The sequence below is a fragment of the Ceratotherium simum genome, chromosome 9 (assembly GCF_057802395.1).
Source record: "Ceratotherium simum simum isolate JZ-2026a chromosome 9, ASM5780239v1, whole genome shotgun sequence".
Taxonomy (NCBI): Eukaryota; Metazoa; Chordata; class Mammalia; order Perissodactyla; family Rhinocerotidae; genus Ceratotherium; species Ceratotherium simum.
Window position 1 is genome coordinate 66,435,580 of NC_141908.1, and position 21,349 is coordinate 66,456,928.

At 35.4% G+C, this 21,349-nt stretch overlaps 1 pseudogene; it reads right to left on the minus strand.

Annotated features, from left to right (window-relative positions):
• Positions 1–15,940: 15,940 nt before the first annotated feature.
• Positions 15,941–16,280, minus strand: LOC101394813 (large ribosomal subunit protein eL33 pseudogene; annotated as a pseudogene).
• Positions 16,281–21,349: the final 5,069 nt, after the last annotated feature.

Consider the following 21,349-nt stretch of genomic DNA (forward strand, 5'->3'; position numbering starts at 1 on the left):
AGTATACTCATCTGGTATCCTGCAATGTGCTAACCTCACTTAGTAGTTCTAGTTTTTTATTTTTCGATCTGGATGGTTTTCATTTATTCTTCTTGCCTTACTGCACTGTCTAGAACCTCCCACAAGATGTTGAATAGAAGTGGTGAGTGTGAACATTCTTGACTTCTTGCTGATCTTAAGGGGAAAGCATTTAGTCTTTCATCATTTAGTATAAGTTTAGCTGTAGATTTTGCATAGAAACCCTATCAGATTGAGGAAGTTTCCTTCTATTCCTAGTGAGCTGAAAGTCTTTAATTAGGAATGGATATCAGACGTCGCCAAATGCCTTTTCTGCATCCACTGGAATGATCACGTGTGTTTTTTTCCGAATCTGTTAGTATAGTAAACTATGTTGATTGATTTTCAACCTCTAAAACAAACCTTTCATTCCTTGGATAAAACTCATGTAGTCAGTAATTTATTATACTTTTAAAGTATTGTTGAATCCAATTTGCTATCATTTTGTTAATTTTTGCATCTATATTCACAAGGAATATAGGTTTGCTATTTTCTATTCATGTACTATTTTGATCTGATTTTAGGATCATAGTAACACTGGCCTCATAAATTGAGTTGGGAAATATTCTATTTATTTTTTTTAATGAGATAGAGCAGTATAGCTATTGTTTCCTCTTTACTGGTAGAATTTACCTGTTATCTAGAACTAGAGCTTCTTTTGGGGGAGACTTTAATGGCAATTACATATTTTTTAATAGACCTATGGCTATTCAAGCTATCTATTTCTTCATTTTGCTGAGGAAGATTCACCCTGAGCTAACATCTGTGCCCATCTTCCTCTATTACGTATGTGAGTCACTGCCACAGCATGGCTGATGAGTGGTGTAGGTCCACGCCTGGGATCCAAACCCACAAACCTGGGCCACTGAAGCAGACCTGGCTAAACTCATGCCATGGGCTGGCCCAGGTTATCTATTTCTTGAGTAAACATTGTAGCTTGTGCTTTGGAAGGAATTTGCTTAACAAAAAGTGTCAAATTTACTGACAGGGGGCCGGCCCCGTGGCTTAGCGGTTGAGTGCTCGCGCTCCGCTGCTGGCGGCCCGGGTTTGGATCCCGGGCGTGCACCAACACACCGCTTCTCTGGCCATGCTGAGGCCGCGTCCCACATACAGCAACTAAAAGGATGTGCAGCTATGACATACAACTATGTACGGGGCTTTGGGGGAAAAATAAATAAATAGAATCTTTAAAAAAAAAAAAAAAAAATTTACTGACAGGAAATTTTCATAATATCCCTTCTTATCATTTTAATAACTGTAATATCTGTAGTAATGTCATCTCTCTCATTCCTGATATTGGTAATTGGTTTCTCTTCTCTCTCTCTTTTTTTTTTTTTGATCAGCCTGACAAGAGTTTCATTAATTTTATTGATTATCTCTACAGACCATCTTTGATTTCATCATTTTTTCTACTCCCTGTGGTTGTCCTATTTCCTATTATACTTATTTTTGCTTGGACATTTATTATTTCCTATATTTTGAGTTTCACATAGGCAGCATCTAGTTGAGTTTGCTTATTTGTCTAATTTGATAAACTCTACTTTAAGTTGGATATTTATGGCATTTATATTTAAAGTTACTATTATTAAGGTTAGTTTTAAATTTCTTTTTCTCTCTCTGTGTATGTGTGTGTCTCTGTCCCACTCTCTCTGTATATATACATATATATTTTTTGAGCCATGAGAGAATAAGTTACATAGCCCTTTGCCTCTAAATATTAAAAATAAGGATGTTCTCTCACATAATCACAGTACAATTATTAATTTCATAAGTTTACACTGCTACATTACTTATTTCTAGTTTAGCATCAATACTCCAATTTTGCCTGTGTGTCTTTTATACTATTTTTCCCCTCTTGTAGAGGATCCAGACTAGAGTCAGACATCACGCTATCTACTATCTCTCTTTAGCTTCCCTTAGTCTATAACATTTTCACAACCTTTCTTTATCTTTTATGATGACATTTTGAAAGACAAACACTGCATTTTTAAGTCAAATTTTTCTCTTTTGCATTTGTCTGATGTTTCCTCATGATTAGGGAGAGGTTATGTATTCTCAGCTAGAATACTGCAAAGTTGTGTTATACCTTTCCAAGTTATCACATTTGGAGATATATGATATCCTTCTATCCCTCACTGGTGATAATTTTGATCACCTGGTCAAAATAGTGCCCAAATCTCCACTGCATAATTAGTAGTTTTGCTCCCTTGAAATTAATAATTAATCTGTGGGAAGATACTTTAAGACAATGTAAATATCCTACTCCTAATGAAAATTTCTTTCTAAATTTATTGTACATTCATGATCTTGCCTAATTCAATATATAACATAATGTTTATCAAATGATTATTTCCAAGCTCTAGCATTCCCTCTACATTGATCAGTTAGTCCTCAATTTTACTGTAAGGAACAGATCTCCTTTCTCTATTTGTTTATTCCTCTATTTGTCATCAATATGGACCCATGAATTCCCATTTGTTCAGTGGATTATAATTCATTAAGGTGTGTAATTATCTTGGTGCTCAAATTGTTCCAGATTTGGCTAGTCAGAGCCCCTTCAAACTGGCACTTGTATCCTTATGACATACTCTCATCACTCTTTTTTTTAGTACTTGCTTACTTTCTGGAATAATAATAAGTACCAGAACCGTCTTGTACCTACTGTGCCCCAATCCTGGTATCAGACATTTCTTCAAGATGCCTTGGTTCATTTTAAGGGAGGGTAGTAACAGAGAAGAAGATATGGGTACTAGGTGGGTTCATTGCTACAAGGATGTCATTTTTTCTTGATCTTTTCCTTGGAGAGAGCTAGGAAAAAAATATATATACAAACATACATACGTATATACATATATACATACATATACACGTATACATACACACATACGTATACATACACTTATCTAAACTTTCGATACCCATATACATATACTTATGTACATGTGTACATAAACATGCATACACACACATTAATAAACATATTTATGTAATCATGTGTTCACACCAGTACCTCCAATTCCAATCCATCCCTATTGGGCTCGTACTTGCCTTCCCCCCATTCAGTACCGATTGTTTTTCCACAGTGAAAACTCTGGCTCCCAACAACCCTCAGAACAATTACCTGTTTATTCAATTATTTAATGCATCTAAAATAATTTCAGAATGGCTTTGCCTACACTAGTAAAATCACCAAACCCATTAAAAATATTTCAGGATTTGTTTGTGACTCTTCACACCCTACTTTGCTCATGAGTGGGGATATATAAATACCGTGTTCATAAATTACTTCGATTAGCTTCTTATTTCATTTATTTTCCCAACAGTGTGGTTATGGTAGTCAGTGGAAATACAATTAAGTCCATTTGTTGCATTGTTCTTTCAGTTTTTGAGTTACTTTTCTCAATTCTCATTTATATTAATTTATATTTTAAAAAATGTGGAATATTACATGCTCTCAAGTGTCAAAATTATACAGAAGGTTATACTCAAGAAAGTGTCACTCTCTTTCCCTTATGACTTCTGCCTCATTCCCCCTCAAGTTTTCCTATCACTTTTGTCTTTTCAAACTACTGTGAAACTTTGATTCATAAGTCAAGCCATGACAGCATTTGAACTTGGGAAAAATGCAACATTTATATATTCATTATTAATTTAACTTCTCCTGTTTTCCCTGTTCTCTTAGCCCAACACAATTAGAATAGTTTTATTGGGCACTAAAAAGCTGTAAACACAAAAATAAATACAGGGACTACTGTTTGGCACTACTTGATTATAAAAGTGTCCTACATATTATCTAGAGCATTCATACATGCACATGAGGGTGTGTGCTTGTCATCAAAATGAGAACACAATAACAAAAATCCCCTAGAGAATTCATTGACCTCTGAGAATTCATCTGTAGGTCCAAGTACAAGAAACATGTGTGCTTTTCCAATTCTCTTTTTCTCAGGAATCATAACAAAATTAAGAAAAAAAAGAAAATGCTGCCACTTTTATAAGTTTATGGATAAGCCATCATTCTTTGCTCTGCAACAGTATTTTTCATGGGGTACATAAATAAGAGTTATATTTTGAAAAAAATAATTAAATATGTAGATTATATTAAATACAATGTGTACATGTTTTTCCTAATGTATAAATGTGACTAAATATAAAAAAGCCCCTGAACTTAACTGACAATTTTTTTCACATTCTTCATTTGAGTTCTTACGTGAAGTATACTCATTATACAGGATTATTTATTAACTGAAGGATGAATAGAGATTCAATGATAATAAGCAAATTATAGATATAAAATAAAATAGGATTTACCCAACTGCCTGTTTTCTTACACCTCTTCTTTCTTTCTTCTATTCCAAGCCTAAGCCAGCCAGCACTCTGGCTCCTATGTCACAATCTTGCTCAATATTTTTTCCATCTCGAAATCTTACTCCAGTCAATTCCTTTTCCAAGTTATGCCATATGTTAATTTCACATTCTTTCCTCTTCTCAGATCTCACTTTGTCGTATCAAGACTTGTTGATCATGTCATAATTCTAGAAATTACATTGCTGTAAATTGACAACTTAGTGGTGAATTAATATCCAACATATTGTCAGATATTTTAATAATTGCAGATAAAGCAGAAAAACAGTAAGTAACCAGTATCAGTATCAGATATTTGGCTTTAAATAATAAAATTTAATCAAATTTCATTTTCTCAGATTAATATTTCATAATTTAAGTCCTCTCTCCCACGTTTTACTCCTTTACTCAAGTTAAGAAATGACTGTCAAAGTCATAGATATCTTATACAAGCAGAACTAGAAAAAAAGCATTACACTAAAATGTGAGTTGGGGATACTTTATGACAAATTAAAAAAACACTCAAGGCACAATAAAGCAAATAACTAATAAAATGTTCCTATATAAAATTTTTCTCTGTAATTTTTTTATTTTGTTGTTGTTTTTTGCTTTGCTTTTTAGTGTGTATATGATTTTGCTAACTTGGTATGAAAGAGAAAGTTCTGCTTAATAATATCTGGAAGCTCTTCATCAGCGTACTTGTCTCAAGCATACAGATCGAGTTTAGTTCTCTAATGATACCAGATGGTGTGCTATCCTGCAACATTAGCTCATGATCTGAGGAGAATTGTAACACGTGGCAGATTCAGCAAAGAGATAGATTCCAAAGCCTTAGCAGAGTTCTGAGAGATGGCAATAATATTTTGGCAAGGAAAAATCAATACACATGGTCTTGGCAGCAGTCTCAAGCTTAGATTTCTTCCACCCTTTTTCTTCACCTACATTTCCAACTTTGTTTCAAAATAATTTTGTTGCAGATTTGAGAGAATTGGACAAACAAAAAGCCTCTAATCGGGCTATAAATTTGTGAGAGCTATAAATTTGTGAGGGTCCACCTAGCCTTATCTACAGCACCGCTTCCAGGTTCAGGCAGGTTGATATTTGGAATACTTGCCTCTGTATCTTTCAAATACAAGGGCAGATAAGAAATTTGATCAAAGTTAGGGAAAATAAGAGGGAAGCTAGTCATTTGGTGGTTTGGAGTTGTTCAAGGAGTCTGGAAATATTAGAGGTATTGGGCATCCTGGAAAGGTTTGAAGATAGTTTTAGAACAATTGAGAACACTTATTGAACACAGTAACTAATAATTTGTGGAACTTGATTGCCCAAAGGTTGACGATGCCTGAAGATGTAACAATTTAATAGCTATTTTGAGGAATATATAGATAATAAATACAGCTAGTTTAGAATTACTTGATTAAAAATTAATCATATTAAGATGACCTCTGAGAGTTCTCCCATCCATTTCTATCCATGGAGTCACTCTCAATCTGACAGTGAATACTAGGCTAGGTGAACCATGTCCTGGCCTGGAGGGCATTGTGAATGCTCTCACTAAAACACAGTAAGTTTAGTGAACAAACAAGCTGTGTATATTCACAAAGATTACTTCTTATCCGACTGCAAAGAAGAACCGTCTTGTGTGTTATTTACCAGATATTTATTTAGTACCTGCTGTGGCCTAGGGAATCTATGGGGTTATTGAAACAAGAGAATCACTTGAAGATAACTATTGAAATATTTTCTGCTGGATTTTAGATGTGTTTTTATTATCTAATTAAAAACTTTAAGATAAGAAAATGTATCTCCATGAGTAATCTAAGTTTTTCTTCTTTTAAATACAGAATAAAGTCTAATACCCCCTGCTCCACCCTTCCATTCATTCTTTTTCTTTCTCTCTTTTACTTTCAACAAATATCAAGTGCACACCACGAGCTAGGCACCATGCGAAGCTCTAAGGATCTGAGTGTGAGTAAAACAAACAAGATGACTATCTACCTGGGTTTTAGACCCCAGTGGAGGACACAGAGGAATAATCAACTTAAATAGCGGGTGATGACTGCTTCGAGAAAGTGCAAGTGCTAAGTATGTACTTCTCAGGAACAACTGACCTTTCTAGGCTTCAGAGAAAGCTCCCCAGTGCAGGACCATCTGACAATGAAGAATGCATCAAGCGGGCTGTGAGAAGAGTGTGTCAAGCAAAGTGTAGGTTGTGAAGGGCTGGCGGTAAAAAGAAAGGTAATGAGTTTGAGGAACTTAATTTAAGGTGGTCAGAGTGAAGACTGGAGTGTTGGGAGCTGAGGTAGTAAAATGAGACAAGGAAAGCTAAGGTGATTCTTCTTAAAGGGTAGATTTTTCTTCCAAGGGTGGTAAAAAGCCATTGTCAAATTATAAATCAGTGAGTGGCAGGATCAGCTTTGGATTTTAGAATAATTTCTTAAGAGATGATATAGAGAATAAATGTAAAAAAGAAGAAAGACTGGAAGCAAGCTAGTAACTAGGAGGGTGGTATCCAAATCCAGGCAAGAGACAGACTAGAGTGGCAATATCTGGGGTGGGCCTGTGTGGCACTCAGGAAAGACATCAGAGGTAAAGAAAATGTTTAGGGTTTATTTATTCATTCGTTTTACAAATATTTATTGAGCATCTGCCATGCCCAGTACTTGGTACTTGAGTATTAGGTGCTGGTGCTGCAACAAAGAACAAAACAGACAAAAGCACTATCTTCATGGAACTTACAATCCAATTGGAAAGATAATAACAGAAAAATAAGTAAAATATGTAGCATAAGTAGTGAGGAGAAAAATAATGCAGGAAAGAGAAGGCAGAGGGCTGGTAAGGATGTGAGATTTTAAATGAAATAGTCAAAGAAGTACTCACTGGGGTGATATTTGAACAAAGATCTGAAAAGATGAGGAAGCAAAACATGCAGATATTGGGAAGGAGTGATCCCAGTGGAGGGACCAGCAAGAGGAAAAACCCTGAAATAAGAGAATGCCCAGTGTGTCCGTCAGTATATGTTGGAGGTAAAAGCCATCGGACACACAAAAGATTGGAAAAAAAAAAAAAAAAAAAAAAGGAGAGAGAGAGAAGGAGGAGGAAGGGGAGGAAGAAGGAGAGGAGGAGGAGGAGGAGAAAGAATAAAAGGGATATCTAGATTACTCTCAAAATAGACATTTAGATAAAACTCTTTCTCAAATGCATTACAAAATTACCTAATCCTTTAAGAGGATATAGTATACAACAACATCCTTCTCTTTTTGGTAAACATTATTGACAATGCTATGTAATAGGGCTTGTTCAGGGGCTAATGGCTTTTGTAGATGTGTTTGCTCCAACTCTCTGATTTGCTCTGATACTGGGATTATGACTGGAAATAAGAAAGAAAAACTAATCTACCTTTTAGATTTCTTCTATCTATCTTCTTTCCTACTTCATCTCACAAAAAAACTACTGGGGTGCACAACCTGAACGCAACTCTGTTTCTTACCAAGGGGAGGGAAGGAGTATTATGAAAGCTCTTTGGTTCTAGAATCTATCATTGCCCAATTTCACGTTTATAAGACTATTCTGGATGGTTGAGGAAGTAAGAAATGGTGCCATGTTCAATCTTTTCCAGATAGTGTAGAGGACGGAGAAGGGTAGCAAGATCGTTATAGAACAGGCCAAAGTTGGGATCTAGATGTAACTGGATGAACCTCTTTGTGTGAGATCAGTGGAAAATATAGGAGGTATCATTTTTGACCTCACTTCCCCTGGAAAACACATCTTGACCCCTATAGACTGGATCCTGTGCCCTCCACGTGTTTTGGTACTACCTTTATCATAGCATTTATCACTCTGAGTTGAAATTGCTTCTTGTCAGCCCTCCCGACCAGACTGTAGCCTTATTAAAGACATGGATCAGGTCTGTTTCATCACTAAGCCCTGTGCCTGGCATAATGCTTAGCATATAATAGGCACTCAGTAAATATATGTTTAATTCACGAACCAGGGCATGAGGAAATTCAGCAGCCACATTTCCCTACCAGGATCAACTGAAACCTACCAACGTTTTTTTTTCACATCAGCTACTACTATGCAGCCATATTTCTCTTCATCGTATTCGTGTGCAATTAGTTTTTAATAGATGCTTTTACATTTATCTCTTACACAAATTTATTATGTTACTATCAGCCCACCATCACTATATTCTGAGATTTTTATGTTAATCCTAATTCTATCATGCAACATGCAGCTCTGTATCACCTACACATTTGATAAGAATTTCTGTTAGGTCTGTTAGTCATTATTCTAAAGGAAGTTAAACTGATTTCACACCTCCTAGTTCAATACCATCCCTCCAAGAGGTCATCACTTATCCAGCAAAGGATAATACAAGAGATTGCCAAAATTCACTAACCTGAGTATCTCTAATTTGCCCCAAGCATGTAGAATTGTCCAATTGCAAGGTGGTAATTTTGACGTTTATGTCCTATCATTTTTAAGCATATTCACTCTTCTCTACACAAATAAGGGTTACATTTTTGTCAGCACTTTTCTAAGTTAGAGTGAAGCATTGGATTAGAAATGCTAGAAGAATGCATGCATGCAAAACCTTGAGCCTTCTATAGAACAGTGTGAATCAGACTCAATCGCTACGACTGAAAAATAAAACAATGTGACAGCCAGATGAAGAATATGCCTGCCATAACACAACAAAGCAGTCACAAATAGACTAACCACCCACCTCTGGATCAAAGATGTTAACTAACTAGTTAATAATATTTTAAAAATCCTACATCTTTTGATATGAATTTCTTTGATCTCTTGGCATAAGAAACACTATGGTTGGAATGAAAAGGTAAACCTCTTTCTTCCTTTCTCTAGGTTTATTTGACTAAACCGTACACAATAGAAAAAATAAATAGATGTCACCTACCATTAGTGAGAGTGTCCAAGCTATCACCTCATTCTGATGCATCCCGTGAAAATTAAAACCTATCAGTCAGGCTACTCCAACTGAAAACAAAAATGAACTCAAGCATAAGAAGATAAATAACAACAATAAACAGAGTACGTACAATCCTCTATTTTAAAGTATAAAAAATTCTAGCATAACCTTTAAGTGAAAAACTTCCATATATCAGCTCCAGAGAGAGCTTAAATAGCTTAACAGTTGAGAAAACACTTCATGTGCAATTAAAAAAAACTTTGGTTCTCTTTACCTGTGTTTTATAATAATGTACTCTAGGAAAAAGGATAATATTCTGTTAAATCTAGAAAATAGATGCATCTATTCCTGTGGGAGCTATGTGAAAAACAGAAACTTGTCTACAGATATAAAACACATTATAGGAAGGAGAAGCAAATTTGAATAAATAACTGAAACTTCTTTTTTACTTTCAATTAAGAGGGGGAAAAAGCTCACCATATGATTTTTTTTAGAAAATCATTGAATGTTCTAACTAGAATAAACCATAGTCAAATTATATTAACCTTATCACTCTATAAATGAATTTATGTCGAGTGGTCAAATGCTTTGTTCAATATTAAACAAATTATAATCTCTCTAAGGTTAAAGGTTGTACATTACTTTTCTGTTTATACCCTAACAAACTCAGTGAGGTGCCTTGTGCACAACACGTATTTGAATAGTATTATTAATTAATTGATAGGAAACTGTGGGAATCATCAGTTAGATACCACTATCCACCTAGGGACACATATGAATGTTGGAAAGTAATTTGGAGGCAAAAATGTAGAAAGTGGATACTGTCCTTGAAAATCAAAACCTATAAAGTGAGAGCAAATGGCATATTTATCAAATGATTGAAGTAAAAAAATTAAAATAAAATAAAAATTGGAATTTGGTTAGCTGCTTTAATTTATTTAACTGTAATAATCCACAATGTTTCCTAGTTTAACCGTTTTTCATGTTCTTTAATTGCTTCTTGTCACTGAATAAACATGTACATCAAAATAAAAATGTTTGAAGAAAAAATTTTTCTTTGAAGAAATTAAAAATTAATCAAGCTCTCTTTTGAAAAAATGAGAAAGAGAGAAAATGATAAAGAGAAGACCAAGTTGAGACATGTTGGAAAGTCTAGGGAATACTGTTGTAAACAGAAATCTAGGATCCTTTTGGAAATATTTGTCTAAGTATGTCATTTCGGGACAGCTCCCTGCCACATATGTAAGTTCTGTTGGAAACTGTGTTGGTTTCTGCACTGTCAGGATGGGATCATTTTGTACAGTTTACAACGTGGACAGGCCCTGAGGGGAGGGAAAGCCTAACTTTTCACTTTCTGGTTTTGCTTGGCTAATCCTAGCTTCATCCTGACTACAGTAAAAAGAGGATTGTCCTAACAGATTCTGAGAAAACCAAAAATAGGATTAAAAAATATAATTTAGTAGAAGAATGAGATTCTACTCACACAAACCTCTGTCTTCCCATGTACATCCACACTATCTCAATTCAAGACAATAGTTTCAAGGACTCTTCCATTGATTTTTAAATTCCGTAGAGTACTGAGGTTTTCTCTCTCTCTCTTTTTTTTTTGTGAGGAAGATCGGCCCTGAGCTAACATCTGCCAATCCTCCGCTTTTTTTGCTGAGGAAGACTGGCCCTGAGCTGACATCCATGCCCATTTTCCTCTACTTTATATGGGAGCCACCACAGCACGGCTTGACAAGCGGTGTGTCGGTGCGCGCCCGGGATCCGAACCGGCGAACCCAGGGCCACCGCAACGAAGCATGCACACTTAACTGCTTGCACCACGGGGCCGGCCCCCTCTCTTTTCTATTCTTTTCTTTTTAGTAACACAACAGAAAGAATACATCTTTGACTATATCCTCACGTTATTTTTTCAAAAACAATTTGGGGTCTAGTCTATGGGATTGTGTTTAAAATCATTTTATGAGACATGCAAGAAAATCAGAATCATTATCTTATATTCACATTATGTTTTTTGGTGCAATGTCACAAACTTGTTTAATTCTATGTATTCACCAGAAATTGCAACAAATTGCTTTTGATAATTTAAAAAAATTAAGCCTACCCTCAATGGATCCGCCAGTGGAAACACTCAAAATAATATGTTTCAAAAAATATGTAATTGAGGAAAAAATAAATAAATATAGTTACCCCAAATTTTTCATTGAAGAGGAAAGTGCTCATTTGAATATAAACTTTCCGATCTGTTTAAAAGCATTTAGGGCTACTAAATTCAACATAACATATGGGGATTAAAAGAACGGAGTCCGAAACCAGACCTCCTCGGTTTGAATCTCGTCTCTGCTCTCCATTAACTATGTGATCTTTGGCAAGTCATTTTACTCATTCGTAAAACAGGTATAAAAGTAGTGCATGCTTGGGCCTGGCCCTGTGGCCTAGTGGTTCAAGTTCTGCGTGCTCCACTTTTGTGGCCAGGTTCGCAGGCCAGGATCCTGGGTGCAGACCTACTCCACTCGTCAGCCATGCTGTGGCAGTGTCCCACGTACAAAATAGAGGAAGACTGGCACAGATGTTAGCTGAGGGCCAATCTTCCTCAAGCAAAAAATGAGGAAGATTAGCAACAGATGTTAGCTCAGGGCGAATCTTCCTCAGGAAAAAGAAAAAAAAGAGGAGTGCATGCTCCTAGGGTTGTGGTGAGGATTAATGAGATATGCATATTATATTTTAATATATTACATTAACTACATATATAATCACATAAATATAACTTAGAACAAGGCTAGCACATAGTAAGTACTACATAAGAATTTCTATTATTATTCAGAAAGGCTTTGTTTATTGCTTTAATTATGGACAATCCTCCACACTGGTTTCCATGACAATAATCTTCATTCTAATAGAATCAAAACATTTAAACTCACTTCATAATTCATTCATTAAACAGGTATTTACTGAGCGACTCATGTGCCCGGAACTGCATCAGGCAAATATCTAATGCCTGATGCATTAGATATTTAATATCTTCCGATTTTATTTTGAGGTGATTGAAGCTCTCTACATAATGCTTTTTAGGGCTAAGTGCATAAATGACACAGTCAAAAACAATTTCTAATTGTGAGAGACTCTCTTCCTCTTCCTCACTCAACCCCATTCCTTGCCTTTATGTAAACTAACATTTACAGGCCAAGGTTTTTCTTATAAGCTTTAAAAAAAAATTATCTCTTGAGTAGTGATCCAAAATAAACAGTTCAAATAAGATATGCTTTGGGAAAATGTTAATAAACTTGCCCCTGGCAAATTATTTGAGTTTCCTTGTATTTCTTTCACTTGGCAGGGATTTTTAAAAACACAGGAATGAAAAAAAATGTCATAAGACTTTACAGATGGAGACTTTTATTCTAAAGTGATGATTTTCTTATAAAAGTACTATTCAAGGTTGAGAATTGAGAGGCTTTTAATTTACATTTAAATGATGTAAGTTAGACTGAAAAATAACGAAATCACCAGAAAGCTTAGAATCCTTGGTGTTGGACTGGATTCTCAGCATCTCGTCAGTCAGTTGGTCCTTCCTGAGTGCCTGCTCTTTGAAACTACATGATGGGTAGTAGAGAAGCAGTGACCACCAGGACAGACACAACCCTTTCCCCACAGAGCTTAAAGTCTTGCAGGAAAAATAAAATAATCCTTATGAGTAACCAAGTAAATTATTATAATAAATAGATAACTACCAGAAAATAAATGAAGCACTTTTGCAATGTGGCCATTCAATAAGGTCCATATTTTGGCACTCTTTTTCAATATTTTAAAATTCTGTGTCTTAGGATTCCTTTACCCCAAACTCTTGATGCCCACTTCACCCAAATTCTAAGCTGTTGAGAAGAGGAAATGAGAAGTGTTATCTTTATCTTTTTTGGCCAAGGAGAAGAAAATTTAACTATACTAATGCAGTGCTGGGAAGAACAACAATGAAGAAAGCTAACACTGGGTGGTACACATAGACAGCTGAACTGTAGACTGGCTATCGTTATTGCTGTTGTTTCCTCCAGTTCACTTGTTATCCTTTCTTTTTATTGACAGCTAGGAAGGATTTTGCTAACTAGTATGGCAGCAATCATTAACAATTTGGTGAAATTCCAAAATCCACAACCCCTAGAAATTTTCCTGGATCCCCTACTTGGAGAAACACTGCAAGCAACTTACAACACACTAAATCAGAAAGGTTGGCCTGGAAAACCATTTATGTAATTTCTCTGCTTTTGTTTTGGGGAATCTTCCAAAAGAAGTGTCTAGAGAATCAGATATAATTTTGAGCAGGGTATGCTAACGTGGCTTCAACAATGACTTTACTTTTCTTGTAACTTTGCACTCAATATCATTTTTTCCAGTGGTGTGTCATGCTGTCCCAATTGGCTGTCTGGCCATATTTTGCTCTGGTGTTTGCTATAGCAAAAAGTGTGGATATGAAATTACCTTCTTCAGCTTGATGCTAATTTCAGTGAAGTCCCCCAAGATGCATCGTCTCCCCTTTTCCTTCACTAAATCTATATGATTTCAAAGAGTCCATCAGTTCTTGATTACATTTTGAATAGGAAACAGTAACTCTGACATGTTAAAATAATTCAAGAGCCTGATTTTAGCTATGAGTTTCTTCCTACTTAGTTAGCATTATATTATTTACTAATAACTAGCAAACATATTTCTTTCTTTTTTCTTCTCTTCCCCACCATAAAAGTATGGTGCTCACACCATTTCATGTTGGGAGATGGGGAGGGTCAGGGAATTCTCACACAATCCTACCACATCCTACCCAATATTCCAACTGCATACTAACCTTCAGCTGTTGGCCTCCCACTGATGGTCACACCCTAACTGAAATTTTAGGAGTGGTTGTTTCAGGTCACACCAGGAAGCGATCAAGAGTGATACAATCCTGGTGCTGAATCTAGGTCAAAATGACTGCCCACTTTGCAGCTAACCTTGCCCCTAACAACCAAAAACTGGATTCCAATTCTTACATACAGGGGCCTCTTGAGAATACTATTACCTGACTTCTATATAGTATTCCTTGGCATACTCAACTCAACTTCAGTTAGTTTCCACAATTATCCAGGAAATTTAAACCAAAAAAATCAGGCAATACAAAACAAAGCTTTAAACATTCATCTTACATTATGTGTGGGGTGTCTGTATTTGTGGAAGGAAAGGGAAATTTCAGTATTTTGATTTGATATTTTACATTTTATTTCTTTTTTTAAATTTTGACTGCAAGGAAATTGAGTCAAAGGAAGTGAAACAATTCAAACAAAAAAGTGTGAGCACTCAGCATTTTGTTCTTATGATACTCATTTATATGCCATTTTTAATTTTTACCCCCAAAATAAAACATTAACATTGTGATGTATGTCTAGTACAATTATTTAAATTTTCTTTGAAATCACCTTTTGACTTTTCTGTCGTTCTCTCTTGCAATCCCTCATAAATTACCTATGTTTCTTTCCATTTTACAAATTGGTTTAAGTGGTCTTTTACTTGTGATCTTGTGATAAACAGAGAGCTTGACTGCTTTCAATTTGTTTGCTAACCAGTTCTATTGTTTATTTTTCTCTATTTTAGAAATAAATTCATAACATCTGGAAGCTTTAAAAATCCATTATAAATCCAGAGACTTCCTATGCTGGAAACAGTGACCTTCCTTTTTTCAGAGTGATGGAAATACTGGGAGTAATTAACTTATTGGAAATTACATGAGTTCTAAAGAATACAAAGGAAATAGATTACTTCACATGCATTTTGCTGGATTAAACATTTAATATTTTAAATCACATGCCATTTAATATTTATTAATTGTATACTATGTGAAAGGCCATATAATGGCTACTATGGGGTATAAAATGATGAATAAACCCCAATTTTGCCCTGGAGTAGCTTTGAGGCTAGTAAAGAGATAAAGAGCTGAAAATTAAAAGAAACTGAGAGCTGTGGGAGAGGTCAGGGAGACTAGAGGAAGAGGAGAATTGTCACAACAGGGAGGGTCAGATAGATTTGCTATATTGGGTGATCATTGGGTTGAGTCTTGAAAATCGAATAGGATTTGAGCATATAGAAATAAGCAAAGATCATTTCAGACCGAGGCAGCACAAACAAAGGCATGGAAACAAATAAATATGTTAGGTATTGGAAAAAGAGAGACATTTGATTTGTTCAGAAGGTAGGGCCTAAAACAAGATGAATTACATATCAGAAATTATCTAAAAGAGCATTTAGGCTTTTGTAGGGGTGGAGGGGGGAAATGAATAGGGTGGCTGGACATGAAAGAATAGAAATAAAGTAATATTAATCTACTCAGTATCATCACCTAAAGATTAGTACCTTGAATAATCAAGATGGCACAATTTTTATGTGGAAACTGTCTACTTGGAGTGGTTTCTTTTCATTAGTCAGATGTTTTGACTTAATCACTTCATGAAATGTATCTAACATCTGGAAAATGGTGAAGGGTAGAGGCGGATTCCTGGTCTGGGTCCAGTAAATTTTAAGAAATGCCTCTATTATTAAACACCTAATATTTTTTCCACATTTTTATTTATTTACTTTTCAATAAATTTAAATCCTTGAAGGGTACAGCATCACGCAGAGTTCTGTGTCCAATGGCCTTAGCAGGAAAGTTGCTTCAGAATTTGGCACAAACCATGTCACTGTTTCAATGGACATGAGTGATCTTTCCCCAGATTACTCTGATGTCTTTGGTTGGCCACCAGAAGTCACTGTGTTGTTCTTTGCTTTGTACACGTAAGACATTTCTTGCCCAAATAGAATTCAGTTTTATCTCAGACATAAGCATCTTTGATTTTAAGAAGAGCTGTGTGCTTCCTCCGGTTCTGGAGACTCCACTTAAGGTAGCAAAAGTGGCCTTGGACCACAGTCTTCCAGACATACCCACCATTTTTGAAGTCCTGTTCCCAGCAGGCCTCCACAGGCCCCAGGATGGCAGAAAATGCTTAATATTTTAAATACTCTATTCCAATCAAGTCATTCTTTTTCACATTTATCAATACCTATTATGTACAAAGGACTGTGCTTGCTGCTGTGCATGATTTTAAAAAGGGGGTGGGGTAAAAACTAAGAATGGCTTATAAGCAGGAATAAAATAAATACATAAATAAATATAAAGCAAAGGTACTAAAACGGACATTGCCACATAAACGCCAAGACTCCAGAAGGCAACACTTAGATCCTTGGGAACAAAAAGAGCTCATTGGCCATAGCCTCCTTCTACCAAGAATCTAATGTTGGTGTTATCCCATAGAATAATAGCATACCTAAATATAGAGCTTCTTTAAACATGATTTAGTGTATAGACAAAAACAAAGTCTTCATACAATTAAGCAGAATATTTTTTACATAAACAATAATGCTGACCTGAGAGGGGTTAGTTGAATAGAGTAATATTCATGATAAGTTCAACATGGAAAGGCCACATTTACTTCCATTTATTTTGGGAGAGAAAGGCAGAGGCTCTCAGTTTCCGTGCCCATAAGAATTATTTGGATGAAAAGACCCTAAATCTGGGCCCCCATTGAATACCTGAATATAAAATATATTGATAAGAATTAAAATCAGTCTCCATTTGAATTGTGCAAATCCAATGCGTTTGACTTTGGCCTATCTCATGCTTCTATCAGAAAATCGTGATTTGGGCCTTCTTTTTATCTTCAGACAGAACTGGCTACATTTGAAAAGCTATTGCAGCTGTGCTGGACACAGCTGAAAATTCCTAAGTATGACTCAGATGACAAATTATATTTGATAGAGAGTCTAGCGGGATTTGCCTAGTGGAGGTTCAATCCTGAGAATGATTAAGTTAACTGAGGACCCAACAGGGAACTCTTGAACTCCTACAAGATGTTGCATCTCAGCCTCTGTGTCACCTTCGTAGCAAAATTTATAAAGTAATCACTGTTCTGGAATGAATCGATGTGTTAGATAATGAGAAGAATTCCCATTTTCTATGAATTTTCAAATATAGTTATAATAATAATTATGATGGCAAATAAATCATCAATGAATCATAAGTCCATAAAGACATCATTCAGGAGGACATAATTACAACACTTCAGAAACTTTCACACAATTCAAACATGTACATTAAGGCAGTTTCCAGGAAACGTTACTTGCTCAAATTTTTGTCAAACTTTAAAAGTATATGTGTATATATATATAATATATATATTTCTATATGTATAGAAACATACACACATATAAACACACACAAACACATATATGAATCCTTTTGAATGTCCTAAGATTGGATTTCATCACTCAGTATAAATTAATGAGTATTTACTCAAAATTTTTTTAATTATAGCAATACTGGAAATTATCTAAAGATTAATGACAAGCCAAAAATCAGAAGAACAGTGTTATTTCTACTTTGCCATTAAATGTACAATTTTATCCTTTCTCTTCTCTCCATCCTTTTCCAATCCCCCACTAGAAAAAATACAAAATTAAGTGCCAAATTTGTATTCACTCAATTCCTAAATTGCATAAAAATATCTTTACCACAATCAGTGACTAAGCCAAGTGGAAAACATGGTGAAAAAAAAATTTGGAAAATGTGCTATTTAATTCCAATTCCAATGAGTAATTTTGAGAGTCTTGTAACCTCTTTGAACTTTCTGTTCAGTCTTGAGGTAATTTTCAGCTGAAAAATACAAGGATAGAAACGCAGAACCTCAGGCTTAACAGTAAAGGATATAAAAAGAATAGATAGGAATAGAGATATTTAGTGTTTCCAAAATGAGTATGTTGTAGCACACTTCATTTTACCAAATGTCAAGGAAAAGTGAGTCTTGTCTAAAAGTAAAATTTCTAAGCTAAAGAGAAGTGGTTATCAACATAATTCTATAGGAACAAAAAAAAGGGGACAGTTAACTCTACCTTGGAGACTAAGAGGAAATTAAAGAAAAGGTTCTTGAAGAATTGGTCAGAGTAATCACTCAAATATTTGCCTATCATGTCCACTTACCAATGTCGCTGCCTCAATCTTAGATATGTCTGTGGTTAGAAATGCACAAGTCCTTCAACTACAAAATGACACTTTTCAACCATATTTCTGGCTGTACTACAAACATTGGCATTTGTTCAAATTCTTCTAAAGGGAGCACAACTCTCCAAATGTGGTTCCACCAGTGTAAACTAAGTGAACTACTGATCCTCCTCTGTAGGAATAGCAAAGAAAATTTGCATTGTATTTTACAATTATACTAAGTGACCCTATTTTAAGCAGCAATTCTGCTATGGACTTGATATATTTCTAAGTGAATCTTATCACAGATAGTTTTTAAAGCAGCTTACAGTGATTTGAAAGCATATAGAAAATGTCCGTAAAAATAATGCATCTCCTTGGCTTAAAAAAGAAAATCACACATGAAATAGCACAAGTGAAAGAGAGAAAGAAAGAGACTTCTCATCCATGTGTTTTTCATGATGGAGATAATTGATTTTTTTATTGCTATTGTGGAGAGCACTGCTGACATTCACTGGCCTACTGAGTTCATCACAGCTGTGCTTATGCATCTCTCCCAAGCTCCGCTTTCCACTGAATTGGAAAAGATCTGAATTTTTGGTTGATAATCTGCCACACCCTTGCTTTGCCTCATCTTTCCAGTCACTCTCTTTGTTCAGGGAGAGTCACATTAATCAGTGCTTTGGCTGGTGCAGGTGTTTAGATATGTGTTAAAACTCTACACACAATTCAGAGAGCAAAACGAAATATCTATGTGAGCTGGTTAATATCAGTGAACTCAGGGATGTATAGAAAAAAATATGTGTCTAGATTACTACGAGGACACCAGCTCTTGGATTGCATAATAGGATTCATCAGTGTGTGGATTTCACCCAGTTGTGACACCAGCTCAGATCCACACCCATCGAGACACTGTATTAGAAAATACTGACAAGAGGAGGAGAAAAGGATCTGAGACACAGAATGCAAAGGATCCTGGTTCAGGACCTCTAAATATGCTCAAGGTAGTGAAGAATCTAAATCAGAAAATCTGGGGCCGGCCCCGTGTCTTAGTGGTTGTGTGCACGCGCTCCACAGCTGGCGGCCCCGGTTGGGATCCCGGGTGTGCACCGATGCACCGCTTCTCCAGCCATGCTGAGGCTGCGTCCCACATACAGCAACTGGAAGGATGTGCAGCTATGACATACAACTATCTACTGGGGCTTTGGGGGAAAAATAAATAAATAAAAATTATATAAAAAAAAAGAAAATCTGGAGTACGAGATTTCTTATCTCTAGATCTCTCATGGATATCTTAAAATACAACAATGCTTTTATGTACAAAATATCAGCTAACTTTTCTTAAATGAGTGCATCAATCATGAATTTTTCTCATAAGTGTAAAACTTTTATTTAACTAGCTAACTAAGATATTTAAAAATATCTTAAGAATTTTAGGACAAACCAAAAATACAATAGAAATTGTACATGTAATGCCTAAAATAAAGCACAGAAAGCATTATTTAAAAAATAATGTATCTAATTTTTCATACTGGGAAATAATTCTAATGAAGAAATTCAGTAAATTTCAACTTTCATTAACCATCTAAAACAATAAGATATAGAAATGTAAATTTTTTTTGCAAGTGTCAAAGACACCAGGAGAAAAACAAATCATGTTTCTGAATTGGTTTGAACACAAGGGTATTTTTTTAAAGTATAGGATGAAGATGATTAGAAGACAGAAAGATGTATATAACAGTCTTTTTTCCCCATCTCCACTATGATCCAGTAGAAAAGCTACTTTTTTTTTCCTCAAGTAGTGACTCTCCACTCTAAAATCAAAAGATGCATAAGAGATTGGTCCAACTAGTTCTCTTTTCCTGTCATCAGATGATGTCATCTATATTGGGACATCTTTGTACTTTTTGTAACTGGACCTGTAGGGAGGCAAGTGAACCACTGTCCATGCTTACAGAATAGATGTACACCTGGGAATGTACACATTAACATGTGAATTGAGTAAAAATTGAGTAACATGAATAGAGAGAAAGAGAAAGATGAAAACAAGTTTAAAGAAGGAAAGTTTTGAGCTGGGTCTTAGAGAAATGACTTCCATGAATTGATATGAAGTGGGGAGAGTTTTACGTGCACATATATGCATAGAGATTGGTATGGTTAATGTGGAAAAAATAAAATAAATGCAAGTGACCTTGATTAGAATTGAAGAGCGTGTGTAGAATATACAGTTGAATGAAGGAACTATGGATTGATGATTAGGGTGCAAAGAAATATCTTGATTACTAGAAATAACTTGATACTGTGGACAGCCATATTTTTCTTGCAAAGATTTTTCAAAGACCTATAAATAGTATTTGCCCCTTTTTCAAATATGACCCAGAAATTACTCCTTAGATCCAGAAATACATTGAAAAGCTATGTTAATGTGGCCTGGAAATTATACATGTGGAAGTCTAAATTTAGAAATATTTATCTAATATTTATACTAATCCAGATAAAATGACAGCTTCTTCTGGTACTTTTTTGATATTCCATGTGATAAGCTCTTTCTCTTCTTGTTTCTTACAAAGTCAAGACACGAAAAGACTAACTTTTTCTCTAGAAAAGTCCGTTTCACAAGCAGCATAAAAATTTGAAATCTCACATGAAATCACTCTTTGGCCGGCTAAGGATATTTGTGAGAAATAGAAACAGCTATAGATAAGTACCTAACCTTTAAGATGCCATCCAAACATAGCTCAGATACTTAATCTTTTGATATTTGCCTGAAATTGAACTTCCAGGACCCAGGGTGGGTGGACGAGTAGAAGGGACAAACAGAGGCTTTTCTCTCGGTTAATCTGTTACATTTCCTTCCTTAAATTGAGTTAGGGTGGATCCTGGCAAAATCCCAATATGAAAAACTTCTAGGAAGGTAAGGTTTGCAAATTAGCCCTGCCCAAGAAAAGGACATCAAGCAATTTCTCAAAATTACAGTTGTGAAT